Here is a 25,365-nt window from a genome sequence, read left to right as displayed (position 1 = left end):
GGTTGGACAAATGGGATTGCACGAAATTGCAGAGCTTCTGCATGGCAAAGGACATAGCTTGCAAGATCAATAGAAAGCCCACGGATTGGGAGAAGATCTTCACTAGCCATACAACAGACAAGGGTCTCATATCTAAAATATACCTGGAACTCAAAAAATTAAATCCCCCAAAACAAATCTTCAAAGAAACAACTGCACAATAAATACGTGGGCTAAAGACTTAAAGAGAAACTTCTGAAGAGGAAAAGATGGCCAATAGACACATGAAGAAATGCTCAACCTCCCTAGCCATAAAAGAAATGCAAATCAAAACAACATTGAGATACCACCTCACCCCAGTTAGAATGGCTATAATCAAGAACTCTAATAACAACAGATGCTGGAGGGGATGTGAACAGAAGGGAACCCTACTGCATTGTTGGTGGGAGTGTAAACTTGTTCAACCACTTTGGAAAGCAGTATGGAGGTTCCTCAAAAGACTCCACATAGAGCTTCCCTATGACCCAGCAATCCCACTTTTGGGCATTTATACAAATGATCACAAACAAGACCATACTAAAGCTACCAGCACAACTATATTTATTGCAACATTATTCATCATAGCTAAGATATGGAACCAACCCAGATGCCCCTCAGTAGATGAATGGATCAAGAAAATGTGGTATATATACATAATGGAATTCTATGCCTCCATCAGAAAGAATGACATTGCCCCATTTGTTCAGAAATGGAAAGACTTGGAAAAAATTAGATTAAGTGAAATAAGCCAGGCTCAAAGAAACATAGGTCCCATGGTTTCCCTTATTTGAATTTACTAGCATATATATATATATATATATATATATATATATATATATATATATCTGAGACAAGCAGAAACAGTCAGATAAGTTGATGTTAGGCGAAATGAACTCCAAGATAAGGATTCAAATTTTTTTCTTTCTTGTGATTGTTTCTTGTATATTTGTAAGATGATTTCTTTGTTGCTTTGTATGTCCCTCCCCCATGGTAGAACCCCTGTTTTAACTGTATTTGATGTTAGTATAATTTGTGGAGGGGAAGGGAAAAAACAAATTGTTTAAATAGGGATACAGGTGGACCCATTGCAACAATGAAATGTATAAGATGTTATGCTGAAAAATGAACTTTACAACTTTGGCTGGGGGGCAGGAGGATATGATTGGGGACAGATGGGAAGGAATGGCAAAAGGAAACAAAGGAGGAGGCAACAATGCTTGATGAGAAATGTACTAATTACCTTGCACATGAAATTATAACTCCTCTGTAAGGTATTTTCACAATAAAAATTATTATGTGGCCTACTTTACAGGATTTCATTTATGAACTAAATTGAAGCTGAAACAGATGGTTATCATTAATAATTTTATATTTTTTCTTTTGGTTCCAGATTTTTCTAGGCATAGTTTCCTCATCAAAAATGGCATGTGAGGGGCTGGGAATGTGGCTTAGTTGTAGAGTGCTTATCTAGCATGCATGAAGCCCTGGGTTCAATTATTCAGTACCATATAAATATATAAAGTTGAAAGTGGTGCTGTGGCTCAAGTGATAGAGTACCAGCCTTGAGCAAAAGCTTATATAGACAGTTCCCAAGACGGAGTGCAAGCCCGAGGACTAGAAAGAGAAAAGAAAGAAGAGAAGAGAAGAGAAGAGAAGAGAAGAGAAGAGAAGAGAAGAGAAGAGAAGAGAAGAGAAGAGAAGAGAAGAGAAGAGAAGAGAAGAGAAGAGAAGAGAAGAGAGGAGAAGAGAGGAGAAGAGAGGAGAGGAGAGGAGAGGAGAGGAGAGGAGAGGAGAGGAGAGGAGAGCAGAGGAGAGGGGAGGGGAGGGGAGGGGAGGGGAGGGAAGGGGAGGGGAGGGGAGGGGAGGGAAGGGAAGGGAAGGAAAGGGAAGGAAAGGGAAGGAAAGGGAAGGAAAGGAGCAAGGAAAGGCATGGGAGAATAGAAAATTTTTCATGGTTCTTTTTTTTTTAGTATTTTATGGTTGTGAATTTCTTGAAGATCTGCTAACAACCAAGAAGATAATTGGATACAAAATTCTGCCATATGTGGCAACATATAATTCCTTATATGTTTCAAGCTGTAGACATTTCTTCTTGTTTTTTTGTTTGTTTGTTTGGTTTTTTTTGGGGGGGGGGTCCAGTCATGGGCCTGAACTCTGGGCCTGGGCGCTGTCCCTCAGCTCTTCAGCTCAAGGCTAGTGCTCTACCACTTGAGCCACAGCACCACTTCCGGCTTTTTTCCTTTTTGCTTATGTGGTGCTGGGGAATAGAACCCAGGGCCTTATGCAAGCAAGGCAAGCGCTCTACCACTAAGCCACCTTCCCAGCCCTGTAGACATTTCTTCTATTCCCACTATTCATCCCATTCTTATCAGGCAGATTTTGGAATAAAGAGAGTCTTTTTTAAACCAGTCTTTTTGTATTTTTCCTAGAACGAGAGGTCAACTTCTTTTACTTACAGTGGAAGACCTACAGAACTGGCTAAATACTGAAGTGAATGTCAATTTCTACATCTACAGCTAATTATTTTACCTTTACATTACTGAGTGTCTGAATTTAAAATGAAGACTACAGCTATGTAATGGAAGTCAGTGCAAGATTGAACAGGAAGTAAAAGAAAAGGGTAGTGGGGGAGAAAGTCCAGGTTACCGTATTCATTGAGAGGAATAGTCATGGAACAACAGAATGTTAGAGCCACTCAAGAACTTAGGGATCATGGCATCAGCACTACATCATTGGTTCGGACCCAAACTTTGTACACAGAATGCACTATAGCTGATGATACAAGAGCTCAGATGCCTCATTTCAAATTTAAATATATTTCCACAAAGAAAATACAGTAACAATAACAAAGCATATTGAGAAAATCAGACAAGTATAGAGATGACACTTATCTCTACTGTCTTCTAACTCTGTATCCGACAACAATTTAACTATGTTCTGAGGTCCTAAATTTCTCATAAATGAATGGGGACAGTCCTACCTTTATAGAATTGTGAGTTTTATTGATGATTTAAATAAATCATCTAATACTAAGGAGGCACTTACCAAAGAATACTCCTTGCTAAGTCTTGTGTTGTTTTGTTCTGTTTCTCTAAGCAGTTATCTTCACATTTTTAGAAGAGTATAAGTATAATAAGAGTATAAGTATAATTCACTTCTTGATACATATTTTCCCCCTAACATTCTCATACTAACATAATTGATGTGGAAAGAAAACCTAGAAATTGCATGAGTTGTGATGCTTTTTCCACTTTATGCTCACGAATACCCAAGCCATGTGCATTACCTGATGTCCTGGCAAAATGCCAAGAGAGATCCAGATCTGAGAGTCCTCAGTTTTACATTTTCATTCTTACCCTTGAACCACATAATCATTTCACTAATGGGACTCTTTTGTCTGTCCCCATGATACATTAAGGGGGGAAGGGATAAAATTATGTGAAAAAAAAAGAAGCAAAGTAGCTCATTGATTATCTCCCCCATCCCCTTGTTGCAATGCTAAGGTTCAAACCTAGGTTGTGGTGTGTGCATGCAAGTTCCCTTCCCAATAGCATGCAACTGGTCCTCATTATATGCAAATTCTATGTTTACAAATGTTTAGCATTCCCCCATGGAGCTGCATCCCCAGCCCAAGTCTCTCATTTTTGACATAGTTCACTGAGATAGGAGAGTCTAAGCTCCTCAAAGGGCAAAAGCCTCAGAATATTCTGCCACAGAGGTCCATAAAGACATCCCTGAGCTAGTTGTGGGTTCTGAGCACCTATCAGAAGCTTATGGTCTCCATGAAAAGCTTTCCTTTGGCTTGGGACCTGGCTGACTCTTCCAAAATGGCAGTAAGACTGACAAATGCTCTATCTCTTCCTAGTTGTGCAATCAGTGTTTCTGTGTGTGCACAGAGTCTCAGTTTCTATGACAAAATACTCAAGATAATCAAGTTATACAGAGGAAAGATTTGAGAGATTGGCTTACCATTTTTAAATATTTCAGTCTATGATTATTTGGCTCCAAAAATTTAGAAATGCAAAACAAGACAACATTGAGATTCTCCTTCACCCCAATTAGAATAGTCATTCTCAAGAAAACTAAATAACAGATGATGGCAGAGATGTGACCAAAAGGGAACACTACTGCACTGTTGGTGGGAATATAAACTTGTTCAACCACTCTGGGAAGCAGTATGGAGATTCCTTAAAAGACTAAACAGAGAGCTTCCCTATGACCCAGTAATCCCACCCCTGGGCATTTATCCAAATGACCACAAACCAGGCACACTAAAGCCACAAGCACAACCATGCTCATTTCAGCATTGTTTATCATAGCTATGACATGAAATCAACCCAGATGCCCCTCAGTGAATGATTGGATCAAGAAAATATGGAATATGTACACAATGGAGCTCTATGCTTCCATAAGAAGGAATGACATTGTCTCATTAGTAAGTAAATGGAAAGACTTGGAAAAAATTACACAAAGGAAAGTAAGCTGGACTCAAAGAAACATAGCCTGCATGGTTTCCCTCATTTGTAATAATTAGAATGTGTCTATAAATCTACAAGTAAACCCAATGGATAGTAAAATACAAATAATTACTCTTGGATATGATTAATTAAACAGCACTCTAAACATTCATGCAGGAAAAACAAAGGAGGCTATTCTTAGGAAAGGATCACAAGAGTCAATAACTACGTGCATATGACCATATAAAATGATGCTTATCAAGATGAACTCCAAGAAATAGAAACAAGATGGTTTTTATCATACTGTTCAATTTTCTATTGTTCATTTTTTTCCTTTTCTTTCTTTGGTTTATTTCCTTTTCTGCCTGTATTTGATTTCTGTACCCTTTGTCTTGTATATAAATCTACCTGACTTGGGGAGGGGAAGGGGAAGCACAGAAACAGAGAAATGGTGAACCAATTGAGCAGTGATGCTTACTAGACACTACTTTAGAAATTAACTATGCAACTTAGGGGAGGAGGGGAAACAGGAGGTGAAAATATGGGAGAGAATGAGGGAGTGGGCAACACTGTGTAAAAGGAAATATTTATCTGGGAATGTGGCTTAGTGGTAGAGTGCTTGCCTAGAATGCATTAAGCCTTGGGTTCAATTCCTTAGTACCACATAAACTGAAAAAGCCAGAAGTGGTACTGTGGTTCAAGTGGTAGAGTGCTAGCCTTGAACAAAAAGAAGCTCAGTGATAGTGCCCAGGCCCTGAGTTCAAGCCCCAGGAGTGGCAAAAAAAATGTTCTTATTAGCTGACTTATGTAACAAACCCCTCTTAATTCACCTTTACAAAATAAAATAAAAATAAATAAAACCTTCATTTTGGTCCTATGGTTCTGCTCTCCAATCTTTTAGATAATTTCTGAGTGCTCAATATATTTTTCTTAATGAGAGGTACCCAAGCACCTTGCTTTTATCTTTGTTTTGTTGAAGTTCAGATTTAAAATTTTCAGTCACCTTTCTCCTTGCAACACCATCACTGGTGTCTATTGCTGGCTCTTGGAAGTGGCCGTATATACTCTTAAATTTTCAATCTCATTCTCATTTATAATGTACTTCACCATTCTATAAAAAGGTATAATTTTTCAAGAAAGTGACCACTTGTGTATGTACATATACGTACACTACTCTGCAGATGTATTTTTCTGTTTATCTACGAGTAAGAAGTAACCTTCAAACTGAGATACTCCCAGTAAGGATTCCTTGGACAAGCAAAGTTTATTTTAAGTATTAAATACAGTATTAAGAACCCATACCCAAATCTCATAAAAAAAGACCCTCCAGTATTTTACTCTTAGTTGGTAATATGGAAAAAATGGCTTATTTCATCTAATTCCTTACTCTCTGGGCCAAATAAGATACACAAAGAGAATAGAATGGAGAAAATTTATCAGATTTAATTTTCTCTGAAATAGCATTCACATCTCTAAGATTCTAAATTTTGGAAAGAATCTAAGAGTAGGAATTCTATTGATATGCTTGTGTTCTAGAATCAACACAGTGGTGAGGAATGGAAGAGGCTCCACAGCATCTCTGACTCCTCCAGAAAGACTTTTTTCCCCAAAGAAGACAGAAGAGGTGAGGTCCACTGTGCTTACATGCTGCTTTATAAATCAATGATTAATGGGACTCACATGTCACATTTGCATTTATTTATAGGGTTCAGCATTAGCAGCATATTTAAAAGTCATGATGTCACTGCCATTAATCAGGTCCTGTAGTGGGGTAGCAGGCTTCATTGTCATCTGTTTATCACTAGTGTCTGCGAACACGTGTATCTGGAAAGGCTAAGTTGAGATCTATATAGCCTGAATGACTTTCTTCGGTAGCATGATAGAAGATAAAATGCTATCATTCTCTAGTTGGGAATATATCACTCTACGTATGCTAGACCTAGCATATTTAAGATGGCATTTGAACAATTAGGACGCAATTGCACAGGTCCTGAAAAAGTCACTGATGGATACCTTCTACTTTAAGAGTTTAAATCTCTCGTGCAAGGAGTTCAGTTTTGATCTCTCCAAGTCACCACTTCAGTAGCCCAGGTGATTTCATAGGGAAACAAAAAAAGTCATACTTCCAAAGGATAGCAATTTTGAGTAAGACCCTGCATCGAGTCCTTGCCCATCCCCCCACCCATTGGCTTCTATCTGATTTCCGAGGAAAAAGAAAAAATGTTTCTGAAGATTTATTTTCCAGGGTGTTATGATATAACCATAAAATGGATTGCATTACAAAAATTACAAAGATGAATAAGTTCATTGCTTTGAGAAGTGGGAAAAAGTATAAAATGGGAGACAAGACAAATAAAATAAAAAGAAAGGTTGGACAGAAATAGTGAGAAAATAATTGAGATACTAATGCTATGGAGTAGGTTGTAGGAAAACAAAATAAGTGGGTAGAGGAGAAGGAAAAGAGAGACAGTCTGAATAATTATGTAGAACCATTGCAATGATAGGCAGTGCCTAACCTGTCACTATTCAGGAATCTGCTTATTGTTTTCCTCATGTGAACCTTTCTTCTACGTTAACTCAATCTGTTCATATTTATCTTGGATAGTACTAGATTATATGCATTGTACAGACGTTTCCAGGTCTTAGCATAAGTAAATGATATCATCTTCTGTTTAGTCAGCCTCAGATGACACTCTAAATTCTTCCCATGGATTGCTATGCGATATATTTCCTCCACTTTTCAGTGAGACCTGAATGATTTTGATATTTCAATTACTCCTGTTGTTCACTTCAAATGTTGTAGGAGCTGGGTGCTGGGGGCTCACACATGTAATCCTAGCTACTCAGGAGGTTGAGATCTGAGGATTGGGGTTCAAAGCCAGCCCAGGCAGGAAAGTCCATGAGACTCTTATCTCCAATAAACAGCCATAAAACTGTAAGTAGTGCTGTGGCTCAAGTGGTAGAGATTTCATCTTGAATTACTCAGGGACAGCACCCAGGCCCAGAATTCAAGCACCTTCCCCGCCCCTCCCCCCCCCCCCCCCCCCCCCCGCCTCCCTGCCCCAACTGACCAAAAGAAAATGTTGTAGGAAAAAGAGGTATGTACTTGATGATCCTCTACCTTTCAAACTTAGGATTCTGTCACTAATGGTTACAAAGCCTCCACAGATATTTAAACCTTGTGTTTCATTCAAAGGAAAGAGTAGGAGTTGTGCACTCTACAGTATTTCAAAAATTACTTTGTTCGACTTGCTTAAGATGAAATGTTTCATTACTATAATCACTCATTCTCCTTAAGCTTTGACCACTATATCTTTCACATGCACTTCATTGTTACTTTTGTGGATCAAAAATGCCACACATAGAATCTCAGTGGAGAATAGTGAATGGGATATTCTTTGATATATGTTTTTATTGTAAAAATACTATACAGAGGGGTTACACTTACATGAGTAAGTGTAACATGAGCATTGTTACCCCCTCCTTTGTTTTCCCCTACCATTCCTACCTTCCCCGCCTCCCCAACTCCTCCTTCCATCCTCCCCTCAATTTGTAAAGTTCATTTTCAACAGTGTATTGTACATCTCATTGTTAAAATTGGTCAACCTGTGTCCTTATTTAAGCATTTTGTTATTTCCCTTCCCCTCACCATATCATAAAACTGCATATACAAGATGCAGGGCTCCAGACTCAAATACAGTGAAAACTGGAGTTATACCATGGGGGACGAACATACCAGAGAAACAAAAAAAATCACACAGAACATTATAAATATGTTAAAAACAGTAATAAGAAACCAAAAAAACACTTGCGTCCCTATCTTGGGGTTCATTTCGCTTACCATCATTCTCACTGTTGGGAAATCAGGGAGGTGATTCCTCTATGCTCATAACCTTTCTGCATCATAAAAAGAAGATGGGCTCAACACCTGAGGCTCATAACAATAATCTTAGCTACTCAGAAGCTGAGATATGAGTATTATGGTATGAAGCCACCCTCAGTATGATGAGGCTGTCTTCCCCCAAAGGCCAGAAGCACAGCTGTAGTTCAAGTGATAGGAGCACTAACATTGAGCTCAAAATCTTTGGGTCATTGCCTAGGACCTGAGTTCAAGGGCCAGGACTGGCACAAAAATAATTAACCAAGGTAAAACACTTTCAACAATAGTTATAAAAATATGATAATGAAAAGATAGATATGTTTATGATTCAATATCCTATATGTGTGTTGAGTGAGATATCATATAATATTCCTTAAATGACTGGAATTTTTATATTTTTATGTTTCAGTTGAAGTCAGTATAAATAACATGTTAGAAAACAGAAATGTTTTATATATTTGCTTTAGCTACCTAAGAGAAAATTTTGTATTAATTACCTTACTCCAGTTGTATAGATTGTAAAGACTGTTGATAAGAAATAAAGGAGTATTATAGAGAAAAGAGTTTCTCATCACAGAATTATTAGGGAGAATGCAAAGTAGTACCTGCTTTCTAAGAATGTATATTCTTGGAGGAAGGATTGGGAAAGATCCTAAATTGGAAATAAAAATAAACAACTGAGTTTCTGCAATAGAGGTCCTAAAAATGAGAAAGTACTGTTAGTACTACTGAAATAAATAGAACAAAGAGGAGACTGGGGAAGGTGTGGATAGAGAAGAGCAAAGCTGGTATAGGGGACATATATTTGAGATTAAAGATCTAGTCTCAAACAAAATAATTTAGAGATGTTCTTTCACATAAATGTATTCCATAAGTCTGTAATAAATTCTATGTTATGGGGAAGCCATCCAAAAATACATTGACTAAAAATAAATACAAAGGAAGAGTACCAGTAGCTCTTGTCTATAATGTTTGCTATTCAGGAGGCTGCAAATTGAGGATAATGGCCAAAACCAACCCATCCAGTAAAGTCAGATGTTTATCTCCAATTAATCCAAGTCTTATCTCCAATTAATCACCAAAGCATAGAGATATGCTTTAAGTGGTGAATGTCAGCCTTGAGTGAAAAAGTCAAATGAAAGCATGAGCATTGGATTCAATCCCCAATATGGGCATAAAAATACATAAATAAATAAAATTAATGAAAGATAAGCTTTGATTCACTTACTATTTTAGCTACTATGACAATAAGATTAATGAACCACTTGAAATCTAAATAAATGGGAAACACAGGTTACTTCAAACTGTACTTTCTTGATTCTAGTTAGAAATTATTTTGATTGTCAAGAACGCAGAATGCTATACACTGCTAACAAGTATAGGCTATAATATATATATATATATATATATATATATATTCCCCAAAGATCTAATCTTTTGCATGTATAAAGACGTAAATCAAGTTATAATTGTAATTAAAGTGGAGAAAGTGTGAATAGACAGCAATCCTTTCCTTGTTCTCCCATTGTCATCACAGAATCCCATAAAAGTCTGCTTGTCTTCCATTTAATGGGCTTTGTGGTATAAATTCAAGCTTTGTGCTTCAACATCCAAGTGGATGGTGGAAAAGGTTGTAAAGTAGACTTTCATGCCTTATCACCAAGAACCGTAAAGTCTCTGTGGACAACAAAGAATTAAATCCAATTTTTTTTATCAATATCTCCCTGGCACACACATATCCTCTTCAAAAAAAAAAGGCTTTTAATTAAATTGTGACCTGGTAGAATAAATATTTCACAAGAGGCTTGATCCCATCCTGCAGGGCACTCAGTTTTATTCCCAGATGCCTTGTAACCACAGCCTCTTCACACCAGTTGTCTCTTCGTCTTTGATCTTTCGCCTTTGTCCTTTGCCCATCATTTTCCCACAGGGGTTCATCTTCTAAGTGACAGAGCAAGTGCTGGGTATGGGTCCATTTTATCCAAAACAGCAAAAACCACTCTTAATGTAAAACAGTCCTAGCACTTCTTGATTTTTTAAAAAAATCTCCTTCCCTTGACCTCCCGTATTTCTTCTTAATCTATTTCCTTTAAAAGGACAAAGAAACACAGCCTGCCTTCTTATTGAAGCCTACCCAGTTTTCCTGGTCAGTAAAGTCTTTGGTTTTCCTTACAAAGAGCAACATCTTTGTAACTGTGTTAATCCCACCAACTTTAGAAACTAAGATGGTAAAGAAATGGCTTCATTTATAATGCTGGATAAATGAATTATATTTAGTAAAAATCTGAACAAAAAGCTACCAACTCACTTTGAATTGTGAAACTATTAAAAATATTATAATTATCCATGCACATAGATAGTAGCTACTTTAAATGTACCAAAGCATTAACTAAGAAAATAAGCTGGACTCTTGCCTTATTTCAAAGAAACTTCAAGCATGACAAATGGAAAAAGCATTTCTCACTGGCTTTCATAAAAACAAACAAGATTACATTTTATCAGCAGAAGTAGAGGCTATAACTAGACCTCTAAGAGAAAGGCAACAGCATTAAACCTTTATGACTGACCAGGAAAACATTCTACTTCTTCCTTTAAAAGTGCAAAAGAAAGACAATATTAGAAAGTGAAGAGATGAAACAGTTTTATAATAGCATCTGGGAGCAACCAGAGGAACAGTTCAATGCTGTATTTTAGTTGTAGATAGAGATAGGGTGAAAATAAAATAAAATGAACCTTCCATTTATGACTGCTGAAAGAGAATTAGACCAGAGGCATAAAAGAAAAGAGAAAAGCAACTAATAAATGGTAGGCTTGGAGAGGTCTTTGTTTAGAGGCAATACCAAATTATTAGAAAAAAAAAGCAGATATAAACACACCATCTTTCAATGTTCCACTTCAAGTAATTCAAGGAACCTTCAGACTTCTAGGAACAATCATCCCTAGCAGACAAAGAGCAGTGTTACTCAATGTTCTCTATATATTTCCAAAAGGTATATATGAAGCAAGTATTTTAAAATGAATCCCATTTCTCACTAGTTCCAAAAACATATTAAGATCCCTATGAAAAATATCCTGGGTTCAATGCAAAAGAAAAAATATTTAATAATTAAATCAGTTACCTCAACATTGTCATTTTCTGGATACAACAGCTACCTATCCTGACTTGAGATCTCAGTCACATTTGCCAGAAACTAATCTAACTTCCACCTATTCCACACTATTGAATGGGGCCTTCTGCTTCAAACTATGATAAAGTACCCTGGAATGGACTAATGCTTCCACTGGGAACGAGAAGAGTTGGATAAAACACAAAAATTACTCAAAAGGATCACAGACAACAAGAGCAGCCAGAATTTAATAATCAAAGATTCCAAAACAGAAAAACCTGTGGTGGTGAAGCCGGTCTTCACTGCTTTTCCCTCAATATGTGCTAGTTTAAACTGCACAGGATTGAAAGCCCACGTGGAATGTAGGAGCACACAACTTTTTTGACAGTCTCGTGAGACTGAATAAATGGAAATTAAAGTTCAGAATTAGCAAGGGAGTCAGGACATGAGGGGGCTGAGATGGAAGGAACTTCAAGAACTGAATCCCTTTTTAAATGCTACTTTTCCCTTCAAGACATTTGAAGATTCCTAAGCATTGCTAAGTAAGACATCCAATGCTCTTCACCCTAAAATACTCATAGTAGTAATAACACAAATAATAATTTTGATGATGATGATGATGATAGAAAAAGGTCAGATAAGATGATGTTGAGCAAAATGAGCCCCAAGATAGGGACACAAGTGTTTTGTTTTTTTCTTGCTTGCTATTGTTTCTAATGTATGTATAAGGTACCATGTGATTTTTTTGTTGCTTTGTATGTCCTTCCCCCATGGTATAACCCCTGTTTTCACTGTATTTGATGTTGTTATAATTTGAGGAAGGGAAGGGAAAAAAACAAATTATTTAAATAGGGATGAAGGTTGATGCATTGTAACAATGAGATGTACAAAATGCTATGTTGAAAAATGAACTTTACAATTTAGGCGGGTGGGGGGGAGTGTAGTTGAGGAGGTGGGAGGGAAGGGATGGTAGGGGAAAAACAAAGGAGGAGGCAACAATGCTTGATAAGAAATGTACTCATTCTTGACATAACGACTTGTACATCTCATTGTCTCAATGGGTCCACCTCTATCCCTATTTAAACGATTTGTTTTTCCCCTTCCCTTCCACAAATTATACCCACATCAAATACAGTGAAAGCAGGGGTTATACTGTTGGGGAGGGACATACAAAGCAACAAAGAAATAATCTTATAAATGTGTTAGAAACAATCGCATGAAAGAAAAAAAAAACATTTGAATACATATCTTAGGGTTCATTTCCATAACATTACCTTATCTGACCTTTTCTGCTTGACTCAGACATATACTAGATATTGCAAATAAGGGAAACCATGGGGGGGGAGGATGGGAAGGGATGGGAAGGGGAAACAAAGGAGGAGGCTACAATGCTTGATAAGAAATGTACTCATTATCTTGCCCATGTAATTGTAACTCCTCTGTACAGTGTTTTCACAATAAAAAAAGAAAAAAGAAAAAAAAGGAAATGTACTCATTACCTTGCTCATGTAACTATAAACCCTCTGTACAGTATTTTCACAATAAAAAAAACATAGGAGGAGGCTGCAATGCTTGGTAAGAAATGTATGCATTATCCTGCCAATGTAATTGTAACCCCTCTGTACAGTATGTTCTCAAATAAAATTAAATTAAATTAAAAAAAATAATAATCCTTATATTCTTTCCCCAAACTCAACTTTGTCCAACAAAAGTTAACCCTTACTATTTTCTTTTTTTGGATTTTCTAGTGTGTGACGTGAGCAGCACTGACTTTTCACAGAACATACACAAAAAAATATATGCAAAACTTCAGAGAATAGTTATCATAATTCTCAATCTGAAAATCACATTGCAAGGTATGAACTGTAGGTGCCTGGGTAATATAGTGAGATCTGGTCTCAAAATAAATAAATAAATAAACAATTTATTTAAAGCAAAATCTGAACTGCTCATTTGTTCACCTGAACTGCTTTATCATGAATTTTGATTTTATAGCTATTATCTCTGTTTCGTGCTTATCTGGACATTATGAGAAACAACCTTGTCCTTTATGAGAAACTGCTGTTTTGCTATGAACCACAAGCTTGGATTCTATTTTTTTTTTTTTCTGCCACAGTGGCATCAGATGTGATTTCCTGAGCATTAGCTATTTCATTCTGACCTTGAAGTTTAATGGACAGTTTATAAAGGCAGAAAAAGGGCCTATTACCTGAATAGATGTATCTTTTCTTGGTCCAAATCAGTGTACTCAAGAATATTCACTAACCTTTCATGAAAGGGAAAAAATAATAAATACAGGTTCAGACAGCAATATTCTGTAGCTTCTTCAGACCCAATAGAGTAAGAAAGAGGGTGGATCTAAGGAACTAGAAGTGAGCTTTCTGAAGCAGTTTCTTATGAAATAGTTGACTTTCCACTTCTGCCCCCTTCTAACTTTGGATACTCTCTGTAAAATAACTCCCATTTAGTTCAACAGACATTGGGTGCTTCTCAATCCCTGAGGCTGAAACCAGCTGAGGGTTAGAAAATAAATGAACCCATTGAAGGTGATTCAATATAGTTTTAATGGACTTCATGTTCACATTCATGATGGACCCTTATAAATACTAATTTTACAAATTCAAAAAGTGGCTTGTATTCATTCAGTAATATCTATAAAATTATACCAGGTTCTGTACTAGATTCTAGATATGTCATATACATCAACATTTTATGACATTTGGCATATACATGTCAGATACTAGAGATGCCATATACATGAACAAGTAGTAAGCTAATGCTCAGATGTATATAAATGCAGATGATTATATGAGCAATAACACTTTAACTGATCAGATCAGGGAAGATAAAAGAGTGCTCTAGATGCTAATAATGATGTAATCTGGTCTGGAGTTATTTGGATATTTTCCCCAAGGAAGCACTGAAGAGAAAGAAAGTCTAACGGAAAGGAACATCAAAATTATCCCAGTCTAAAGAGTGAAATCAATTAAAAGTAGTGATAATAATTAGAGGAGCTTCCTGAACACTTCTGAAAAAAGAAACTTTCTTTGACAGGTGTTGATTTAGGAAATCATTTTTTTAGGCTCAGAAATAGCTCAGATTTTTGCCCCAAAAGAGAGAACTGAACTCTCATAATAGGAAAATTACATTTCAGAGCATAGCTGAAGATAGGAGATTATGTGAGGGGAAATTCTATTACCTCAGCCAACACACATGTTCAAGAATTTTAGCTATAAAAGAACACTAATCATTCTAATTATCTAATGTTGTTTCCTCGGATTAAAAAGAAAAAGAGGAGGAGGAGGCAAGGGGTGGTTGAGAGCCTGATGCCACTGAGACATGGTCTCTATGATGAAAAATAATGAGTCTAGGGAAGAATAAAATGGCCTGTCTCAATATCCGTGCTGTTTCCATTGAATGAAATGTCAGTTTGTGGAAGTGGCTGTCATTTGTTCTGCAGCATAAAGAGGAGGGAAAGGGGGCAGGTCTTACTTTATATGTGAATTGGCACCATTAAGACACATCTGTCCAGGACCTCAACCTGTTTTTCAACCTGGAATAGACATTGATGTGTATAAATCTTCCCTAATGGATAGGGTTGTCCAGAGTTTGCCATGTTGTACCCTGACAAGAGGTTTACAAAGGAAATGAACTGCTTATCTAGTCTGACTACCTGTCTCCTGATAATCTTGGCTTTCTCTCACCCAATTCCTATTCCTAAATCCAATTATGCTCACATATACCATTAGGTGTGAAAGAGAAGTTGATCAAAAATTTAAAAAAATAAGTTCAATTAAAAAGTTTGTCTGTTTTTTCCCCCTGGATTTTCTAGGAATAATACAAATTTGGCATACCAAGCTATATAAAAAAGAACTCTTAATATTTTCAAGCTAAATGACATTTTCTTCAAATAAAATCTTTTTAGGGTTGGGGAAGTACTAGAGTTTGAATGCAAAGTGTCACACTTGCCAAGCAGGTGCTCTCTAGTTCTTGAGCCAAGATCCAAGTCCCTTTGTGCTTCAGTGATGCCCTCCACCAGCATAGAAGGCAACCCTCATAGTCATGCCTCCCCGCATAACTGGGATGACAGGTGTGAGCCCCACACTGCACTTCTTTTCCTTTTGAGATGTGGTTCTTGCAAATATATTTTTTATTTAATTTTATTGTCAAGTTGATGTACAGAAGGGTTACACATACACAAGGTAATGAGTATATTTCTTGTTGAATCTTGTTACCCTCTCCCTCACTTTTCTCCCACTTATTTCCCCCAAGTTGTAAAGTTCATTTCCATCCAGCCTATTGTCTTGTGAGTTTCATAGCCTCTGAAATGGCTAGGATAACAGGCATATTATACTACCACTTTCAAACATTGGCTGAGATGCAGTTTCACAAACATTTTGCTCAGGCTAGCCTTTTACTATCATTCTTGGTCTCTTTCCTTCTGGAATAGAAGCATGAGCCAGTAGGAGCTAGCCAAACAAAGCCTTCTGAGGAAGCACATACATAAGCAATGGAGTAAACTGTACTGGTTCAGCTTAGTCACTTCTCCAGAGAACTGAAATCCCAAACGTCCTGTCAGACTAAACTAAATTACATGGAGTCGGTCTAATGACACTCCTTCTTAGATCCATTTGAGCTATACCACCGGTGCCTCTGGCTTCCCCTTCCTGTCATCCTCACCAGGAACCCGAACTCATGTCCAAATTTTTTACTTTATCTTCTGCTCATTCTCAGTCCTTATCTTCCCTCGCTTCCCAACGAGCTCTTTACCACTCATTTCTCAGAACTTTTTCTTCTAACCTCCTTATTTTAGCTGAAAGCTAGTTCTCCTCTGAGAACGAAATTTCTGCAATAACCTCAAACCGTGATTGCATTTTCTCCTATATATCCCATTACCTCAAGGCCAGAAAGGGAGGCAGGTGTCCACCTTGCTTCCCCTTGTGGCTTCTAAACCATTGCCATCCTCTCCCCTTACAAAAACCACCACGCTGGTAAGATGTGCAGCATCTCGATAAATCACTATTACCTTATTGGTGGCAGCTACCGCCCTATCTCTTTGTCACTTCCTCTCTTTCCTTACCACATAGCTCCTCTCCACAACTGTTGCCATTATTCATAGTGCATTCAATGTCTACATTAACGAGCCACTCCTCCTTTCTTTAAATTCTTCTGTTTCCTCCGTAACTTCCCAGTTCAACAAATTTCCTGAGCAAGGACATATTCTGGACATTGTACCCAACAGAAAGCAAAGGTTAAACATTCTTTCCTTTGACTACACTTCTTAACATTGACTGTACTTTGAAACATTCCCCTGTGCTTATATACTCCCACCACTACCATCTTTTCCCAGCTACCCAGTTCATTCTCCTTTTTCCACTTTCCTGCTTATCTATCATCATTGACATTCCCTTGCAATTGCGTTCATTTCTCTTCATTGGAATCACTTGGCAAAACTCAAGCTCTGTAAGTCCTTGACCATTAACCTTCTTTATACTTGTGCCTAGACAAGTTAAACATTACAGAAAAAAATTCCCACCTTAATCTGTTTCATTTTAATTTTATTTATCTCTAACAAGAACTTGTCTCTGTCTGGTAATTCTACAGTATGCTCAGAAATTCAATTTTATTCATCAAGAAAAATGCTGATACTTGCTCCTATCTTCAAAGTCCCTACAGCTTTGCTTTTTCTTCAACTGAATTCTCTCCCTAGGACTTCTTTAGAACACACCAGGATAAGTCACAAAGATTGGGTCTCTTGGTATCTTGTTTATTTGACCTACTTGTTCCCATCTGCATCCATGTATCTCTTCCTCCTGCTACAACAGAAAAGGTATTCCTTATGCAGCTGAAATCCAATTCTGATAGTTCTATGGATCCTATTCACTTTTATCATCTCAAAGACATAAATTCTACAGTTATAGATGCTGGAGGGGATGTGGACAGAAAGGAACCTTACTTCATTGTTGGTGGGAATGTAAACTTGTCCAACCACTTTGGAAAGCAGTATGGAGGTTCCTCAAAAGACTTCACATAGATCTCCCCTATGATCCAGCAATCCCACTTTTGGGCATTTACCCAAATGTTTCCAAACAAGACCACACTAAAGCTACCAGCACAACTATGTTTATTGCAGCATTATTTACCATAGCTAAGATATGGAACCAACCCAGATGCCCCTCAGTAGATGAATGGATCAAGAAAATGTGGTATATATACACAATGGAATTCTATGCCTCCATCAGAAAGAATGATATTTCCCCATTTGTTAGGAAATGGAAAGGTTTGGAAAAAATTATATTAAGTGAAGTAAGCCAGGCCCAAAGAAGCATAGGTCCCATGGTTTCCCTTATTTGCAATATATAGTATAGGTATAAGTCAAGCGGAAAAGGTCAGATAATGTGATGTTAGGAAAATGAACCCTTAAATATGTATTTTAATGTTTTCGTTTCTTTCATGCATGTGTTTCTAACGCATTTATAAGATTATTTCTTTGTTGCTTTGTATGTCCCTCCCCCACAGTGTAACCCCCGCTTTCACTATATTTGATGTCAGTATAACATGTGGAGTAGATGGGGACAAACAAGTCGTTTAAGGATTCAGGTGGACCTGTTGCAACAATGAGAAGTACAAAATGTCATGTCAAAACCAGCTTTACAATGTCGGTGTGGGGGGGAGGGGGGTATAATTGGGTGGGGGGAGGGGGGAGGCGGGGAAGGGAGGTGAAGGGTAAACAAAGGAGGAGGCTGCAATGCTTGGTAAGAAATGTATGCATTATCCTGCCCATGTAATTGTAGCCCCTCTGTACAGTATGTTCTCAAATAAAATAAAATAAAATAAAAATCTACAGTTATAACCCCTCCCTCTAACATATATCCCAGCATCTTGGTCATGAGCATAACCTTCAAAGAATTGTCCACAAATGTTTATTCCAATCAGTTCTTTTCCTTATTTACTATTCTTATACAGGCAGTATATAAATCAAATGATATCATGCTAAATTATAAATATATGCACATACACATGCACATACACACACATACACTAGAAGGCTACATATGATACAAGTCATAGTCTTTTCGAAGTGGTAGGATTGTGCCCACTTATTTTCTTACACTGAAAAGAATCTCATAGGTTTGTATGTATACATTCATTCACCCACACCTTCCCTGTAAAAAATGCATAAATTCACTGGAAATTCTGATTTCCAAAAACATTTCCTGAACATGTAGGGAACAAAGGTCATGTCACTAAAGTACATATTTATAAATTTGTATTACTTGGTTACATGATCTTGTAAAGAAGGTTGCCATCCAATGATTCACTTCTACTCTTATCACAATCAAAGCAAGATCAATGCTAAGATTTCATCTAGTTATTTCTCATACAATTTCAAAAAACTTTAATTCAACTGCTTGAGACCATTATTATCAACCTTCCTAAACAAGAACCTCTTAGAAAGATCCTATTATTGCAGGTGCTGCTGGCTGCTCAGGAGGCTGAGCTCTGAAAATCAAGGTTCAAACCTAGCCTGGGTAGGAAAGTCCATGAGACATTTAATCTCCAATTAACCATCAAGTGGAGCTGTGGCTCACATAGTAAAGTAGTAGCCTTGAGCAATAAAGCTTGGGGACAATGCCCAGGCCCTGAATTCAAACCTAAGGACCAGTACAGGGAAGAAGGAAGGAAGGAAGAAAAGAAGGAAAGAAGGAAGGAAGGAAGGAAGGAAGGAAAAGAAGGAAAGAAGGAAAAAAAAGGAAGGAAGGAAGGAAGGAAGAAAGAAAGGACTTGATCTTAGGATAAAGTACTCAGGTACTGATACACAGCTCTAAAGAATATGTATGTGAATAACACCTTTGGAGAATAGCTACTAACACAGGAACACACAGAACATATATTATTGAAATATTAACTATAAAAAATCTTATGATTATAGAAATTAAAGCCATCTAAGAAAGAGAGAGTGGATACTTTGAAAGAACAAGATAGACAAGCAAAAGATATGTGAAGGTTTTCTTTTAATATCTTGGGACATTGGCAAGGAGAAGTTAATGACAACATTTCTTGCACTAAATTTATAGCTGAAGCTGTTTGTGGTTTTCAGATGAGGTCTGCTTCAAATGTTTCTCTGACCATTTCTTATTCTTTCATACTTTTTTATTTCTGAAACACAAGAATGGCCAGAACTGTCATTCCTTAATTCGGTGTCTCTTTGGGATGCCTCCACTTTCTTTCCCACTTTGATTTTAATGCTTCTATGATTGGCCATTTCAAGCAGACAGCCTATTGTGAGATTTTTCACATCATAGCTCTATTAAATCAATCCTATTTGAACTCTTCCTTCTCAGCACTTCACTGAAAATAACCTCCTGAGGATTGGAGGGCTAGGAAAGGGCAAAAAGCTTTAGCTATTACTTTGAAGAAAACTTTGTGTACAAGGGAAATATCACAAAGAGCTACTTGTATTCACATATCATGTTTACATGTCCATTAAGAGCTACACTCAGAGGTCATCTGTCATAATGACTACACAGGAAACTGACTATAAAGTATGATGACCTGAAATACACTTTATAAAGAAATGAAGGAAAAGATAAATAAAATGGCTAATGATAATCTCAATAAAAATACAGAGATACATGGGGAAAACATCAAACGATTGGGTACAAAGCCACAGGTATAAAATTTGTACATATTTATCAAATAATAACTCTTTAAGTGAAGATATTGTTATTATTATTATTTGCTTTTCTTAATCTTACATACCAAAACAGTACCAGAAGCAGCTTTCCTATTTGACAAGATACCTTCCCTCCAACTTCTCCAAAGAGTGAAAACCTTACTCAACAACTGATACACAAATAATTTGACAACAATAATAATAGTGCCATAAATCACATTCAATGTTCACTGTTTACAAAGCTCTGGGAATGCATGCATATTGTTCATGAAAAACACCAAACATAAAATGATTTTAACTGTGCCAATCTCTCTATGACATTTTTCTACAGCATATGAAAAATGTATTGTGCAAAATTCTCAGCCATACACTTCAGGCTTTTAAGTACAAAGACAGACTTGCTAAGTAATCCTGTATGTATGAATCTGATACTTTCTAGCCATGGTCTTCTCCCTTGCTTATTTATTATTTTTGTCATTTATTTCCTTCATTTCTTCTTCTCATACCATTGTATTTATTGAGTTCCTAAAGTAATATAGCTATTAATTCTTGATAGTTAATATGAATTTCTCAATGTCTGTGAATACATGCCACATTGCCTTAAAACTTGATGAAGTATACCAGATGCCAGTGGCTCACAATTATAATTCTAACTACTCAGTGAGCTGAGATCTAAGGATCAAATACAAAGGCAACACAGAGAAGTTAAGAAATTCTTCAGATACATCTCTAATTAACTAGCAAAAGGCAGAAATAGAGCTGTGACTCAAGTGGTAGAATACTAGCCTTGAGATAAACATCTTAGGGACAATGTCCAGGCCCATATCAGCACCCAAGCCTCCAAGGTTCAGCACACACACACACACACACACACACACACACACACACACACACACACACACACACACACAAACAGAACTTTATTAAGTAAACAATTCTAGTGTAATCCTGACCTTCCATAAAAGGAATGCAAAGCCCTGAGACAGTATTTCTAGAAAGTAGCCACAAAATTTCACAGGTAGCCACAAGCATCAAGATCACATAATTTTATCTTGATTGAGTCATCATGAACACACATAGCTCCTACTCCAGTTATATACTTAGAGTGGTAAACCTACTAACATGATCATACAATCTAGTTTTCACCACAGATAGAATATGCCAATACAACATCATTGGCCTAAAACAACAAATATTTGGAGAACTTTAGTGTATACATTGAAAACTTTTGAGCATGAACATGGAAGGTGGTTGCTCTTTTTTCTGGTGTTCTTGGGATATGAACTCAAGGCTTGGTTCTGGCTAGGTAAATGTTCTACCACTTAAGCCACAAGTGGTAGAGTATTGGTGCTCTTCTTTTCCTCCTACCATACTATATTCATGCTATATATTTATTTCTTGAAGTTATAAGGTGTTATGTTTTATTTCCGTGAGCTCATCTCAGATCATAATCTACCTATGCTTTCTACATAGCTGGGATTCTCTATAGGCATATACCACAACACATGGTTTGTTTACTGAGATGGAGACTGGTGTGTGTGTGTGTGTGTGTGTGTGTGTGTGTGTGTGTGTGTGTGTGTGTGTGTGTGTGTGTGTGTGTTAAGGCTGTTCTAAAAACAAAACCCTCCTGATCTCTGCCTAAATAGCTAAGATACCAGGCCTGTGTCATCTTGCTTAGTTCAAATTCATATAATAAATAGTACTTCAAAAGCAAAGTTCATGAACAGTGTTGTGACTTCAGAATTTCAAAAATTAAAAATCTAGTACGGACACATTTAAAGTTACAACATCATAATAAATGCGTTAAATTGTAAAACCTTGTACACTATATACACTAATATATACACTAATCTGTTCATTAGAAATGTATACATATACACATTTATAGATATACATATATGTGTAAAAACTTAGTTAACTCTTTTTTCAATAAGTTTTCTATTGTGAAAATACCATACAGACTGGTCACAATTACATGAGCAAGGTAATGAGTACATTTCTTATCAAGCATTGTTGCCTCTTCCTTTGTTTTTCCCCTACCATCCCTTCCCTCCCACCTCCACGACTATACTCTCCCTCCACCCTCCCACCCCCGCCCCCACTGCCAAAACAGTAAAGTTCGTTTTTTGACATAGCATTGGACCATTAGTTAAACTCTTACATGGAACTTCACTGGTAGATATACATGCTAAAATTGTAGAAACGACCTTTGTCCAGTGTACTAGCTTTATGAATACCAACCTAATAACAATAGCAAATATACTGGGGAAAGTATGAGAAACGAATCCGGGATAAATATACAGCTGAATTGAGTCAGAACAGCCCTATGCCACTTCTAAATTTTATAAGGACTAGCCTTCATTTTTTTTATCAACCTCTTTTGGGAGTTAGGACATGATGTAAAAGTAAATGCCCAGGGCATTTCCAGATCACTTTTAATGGAAAAGTATGATTTAACGGAAAGAAAATTAGATTTTATGTCTGAAGACCCTTTGATCTAGTTCTGGCTTTGCCTCTAAATTATTCCACATGTGTGAAATGAGGAACCCATTAAGTCCTTTCTAGCTCCTGTAGTTTTTGTGATTTAAGTGATAGACTTGTTAGTTCTCTTTTTTTCCCCCATTTTCCCTAAAGCCAGCAGGCATGACAAGGAAGAGACCCAATCATTTGCATGCTTAAGTTGATATGGGGTCAAGAGAGAAAGTAGTCAAAACAAAATCTGATTACCTTTAACACCAACTGGAGACATTTTCTTACTCACATTGGATATTGCTCAGAATACCTATTCCACAATAAGCTAGTCAGTATAGGCTCGTGGGTAAAATTATTTGTATTTATAATTCTGGTTTTACTAAGCTAGTTTCCACTATAATAATTGCATACAATTAATCTCATTTAAGATGTAGCTGATAGTCAGTATAATAAGGGAATTTAGAATCACTGTGTACTCAACCACAATGACATTATCCATTAATTGAACTAAAATAAAGTCATTTATTTATGTAAGTTTCTAATAATGTTATTTTAAATTATTAACAGATATTCCTCAAACATATAAAACAAAGCAAAAATTAAAGTACTCATCCTAGGTATAAAACTACTGCCATGAGAATTAGCCTGGGATATCTTTACCAAAATTCTGAATCTGAACTGCTTCAAGGCAGTGTGGCTATTTTCCTCAAACTCAGACAACTGCTACAAACAACATTCAACACGCTGTCTTCTTTATGGAGACTTCTAAGCTTAGGATACTTTCTTTCACATGTGGTAGCCAATGAACATAGTATTATTATTTCTATTTTTTAATTTGTGTTGCAAACATGGCTGTTTTCATTCAAAAGGACTAATACATTGATTATTTGTGAAACTATAGAAAATATAGAATAGAAGTGATGGTCTTTCCCCAGGTAATGACAAGTTGGGTAAGTAAATAGGAATATAAGCAACAAAGACACTGTTCTTTTTCTTTTTTCTTTTTGGCTAGAGTCAAATGCCAGTTATGTAGAGAAGATACTGGAGTGAAGAAGTGAACAAAGGAGATAAAATGCAATATTTGAATATATGTAAGTTTTCTTGTAGCCTTATTTTTTAAAAAGCAAATGCAATTTTTTTATTTTTCATTTTTTAATTTTTTGTCTTGTAAGTCATGGGGCTTGAACTCAGGACCTGGGAGCTGTCCCTGAGCTATTTTGCTCAAGGCTAATGCTCTACTACTTTGAGCCATAGGTCCACTTCCAGTTTTCTGGTGATTAATTGGAGATAAGCATCTTATGAACTAGACTTTCATGCCATGGCTGGCTTGAAACTATGATCCTCCAATCTCACCCTACTGAGTAGCTAGGATTACAGGAATGAGCCACCAGTGCCTGGTGAATGCAGTGTATTTTAATCCTATATTTTAGTTAAGAAAATACACTCAAAATATTACCATCTCCATATGTACTCAAAATAATTTTTTACTAAAATATTTCACATTATTTATTTTCATAATGAGCTTTGAAATGTGGCATATGGTTTACATTTAGAGCACATCACAATTTGGATGCTAAACTTTTGCTGGAAATATTTAGTGTGTATTTATATTTGATAAAATTCACAGCTGAAAAAGTATATCTACACGCAGGTATATAAATTTTTCCATTAATCCTTTAAAAAGTTTTCCAATAACTGAATCAAATATTAAGTTTTAAAAATTTAAGTTAATTAAGTTGAATAGAATTAAAAATTTAAATGCTGAGTCCTAGTAGCTCATTTCAATTATTCAGTAGCCACATGTGTGACCAGGACTACAGTACGAAGAAGTTCAGCTATGGGATAAGAGATGGCGACAATGCCCAAGAATGAGGCTGATAAAGAGTCTGAAGAATTCTGGCCATTTAATAAATCTCTGTGGAATAATATTTATGAAATATAAGATACTATAGGATTTTTGTTGCTGTGTTTCAGTTTTGGCTGTTATAACTAAGTACCACAAATTTCTGGCCTAGAATGGCAGAAATATTGTCTCACAGACTGGGCAATTTAGAAGGTCAAATCTAGCACTCTTACCTCTGGGATAATTGGGGTGAATCCCTTTCTTGTAGCCTTCAACTTATGGCTTTCCTAATTTTCCTAGGCTTGTGGCTGTTCCATTCCAATCACTGTCTCTGTCTTCACATTGCCTTCTCCTACTGGGTGTGGATTATTACCTTTGGCCCATGTTTTATAAGAAGCCGCTACTGCAAGTCAGGTTATTTGGAGTCAGCTAAGGTAATCTCATTTCAAGTTCTGTACCTTAATTATACTTACAAGAACCACTTTTTCAACAAGGTAGTATTTACAAATTTCAGCAATAAGGACTGGATATTTTGCTATGGCTATTGTTCAACATATTAAAAGCTATGAAACTGCTTTTTCTAAATTTATAATGGGAATTTTGACAGTTTGACAGAGAAGTCCCTTTCTACCTGACAGCAAATGAATTTTTATTACAAATCCAGTTCTGCTAGCATCTCTGTTCCTATACTAAAGGGCAATGGCATAGAAGCCAGAGGAATCCTGGACAGGTAGAAATCTCATAAGCTTCAAGAGATCTGATAAGAACCGTTAAGGAGATATGAGCTGATTAACATAATCACAATTAACACAAAGATACACACACGTGCACATGTGCACGTGCACGCACACACACACACAAACACACACACACACACACACACACACACACACACACACACATACCTCTTT

At 36.7% G+C, this 25,365-nt stretch overlaps 1 long non-coding RNA gene across 1 annotated transcript; it reads left to right on the top strand.

Moving 5' to 3' along the window:
- The first annotated feature begins 6,033 nt into the window (after positions 1-6,033).
- Positions 6,034-24,811, top strand: LOC138831669 (uncharacterized). The gene is made up of 3 exons (XR_011373420.1): positions 6,034-6,099; positions 23,624-23,702; positions 24,755-24,811. It is a non-coding gene; the product is annotated as an uncharacterized lncRNA (long non-coding RNA).
- The last annotated feature ends 554 nt before the right edge of the window (positions 24,812-25,365 follow it).

The sequence above is a fragment of the Dipodomys merriami genome, unplaced genomic scaffold (assembly GCF_024711535.1).
Source record: "Dipodomys merriami isolate MVZ:Mamm:240054 unplaced genomic scaffold, mDipMer1.0.p SCAF_2, whole genome shotgun sequence".
Classification (NCBI taxonomy): Eukaryota; Metazoa; Chordata; class Mammalia; order Rodentia; family Heteromyidae; genus Dipodomys; species Dipodomys merriami.
Note: the sequence above shows the minus strand (reverse complement) of the source record. Positions and strands in the feature narration are given on the sequence as shown.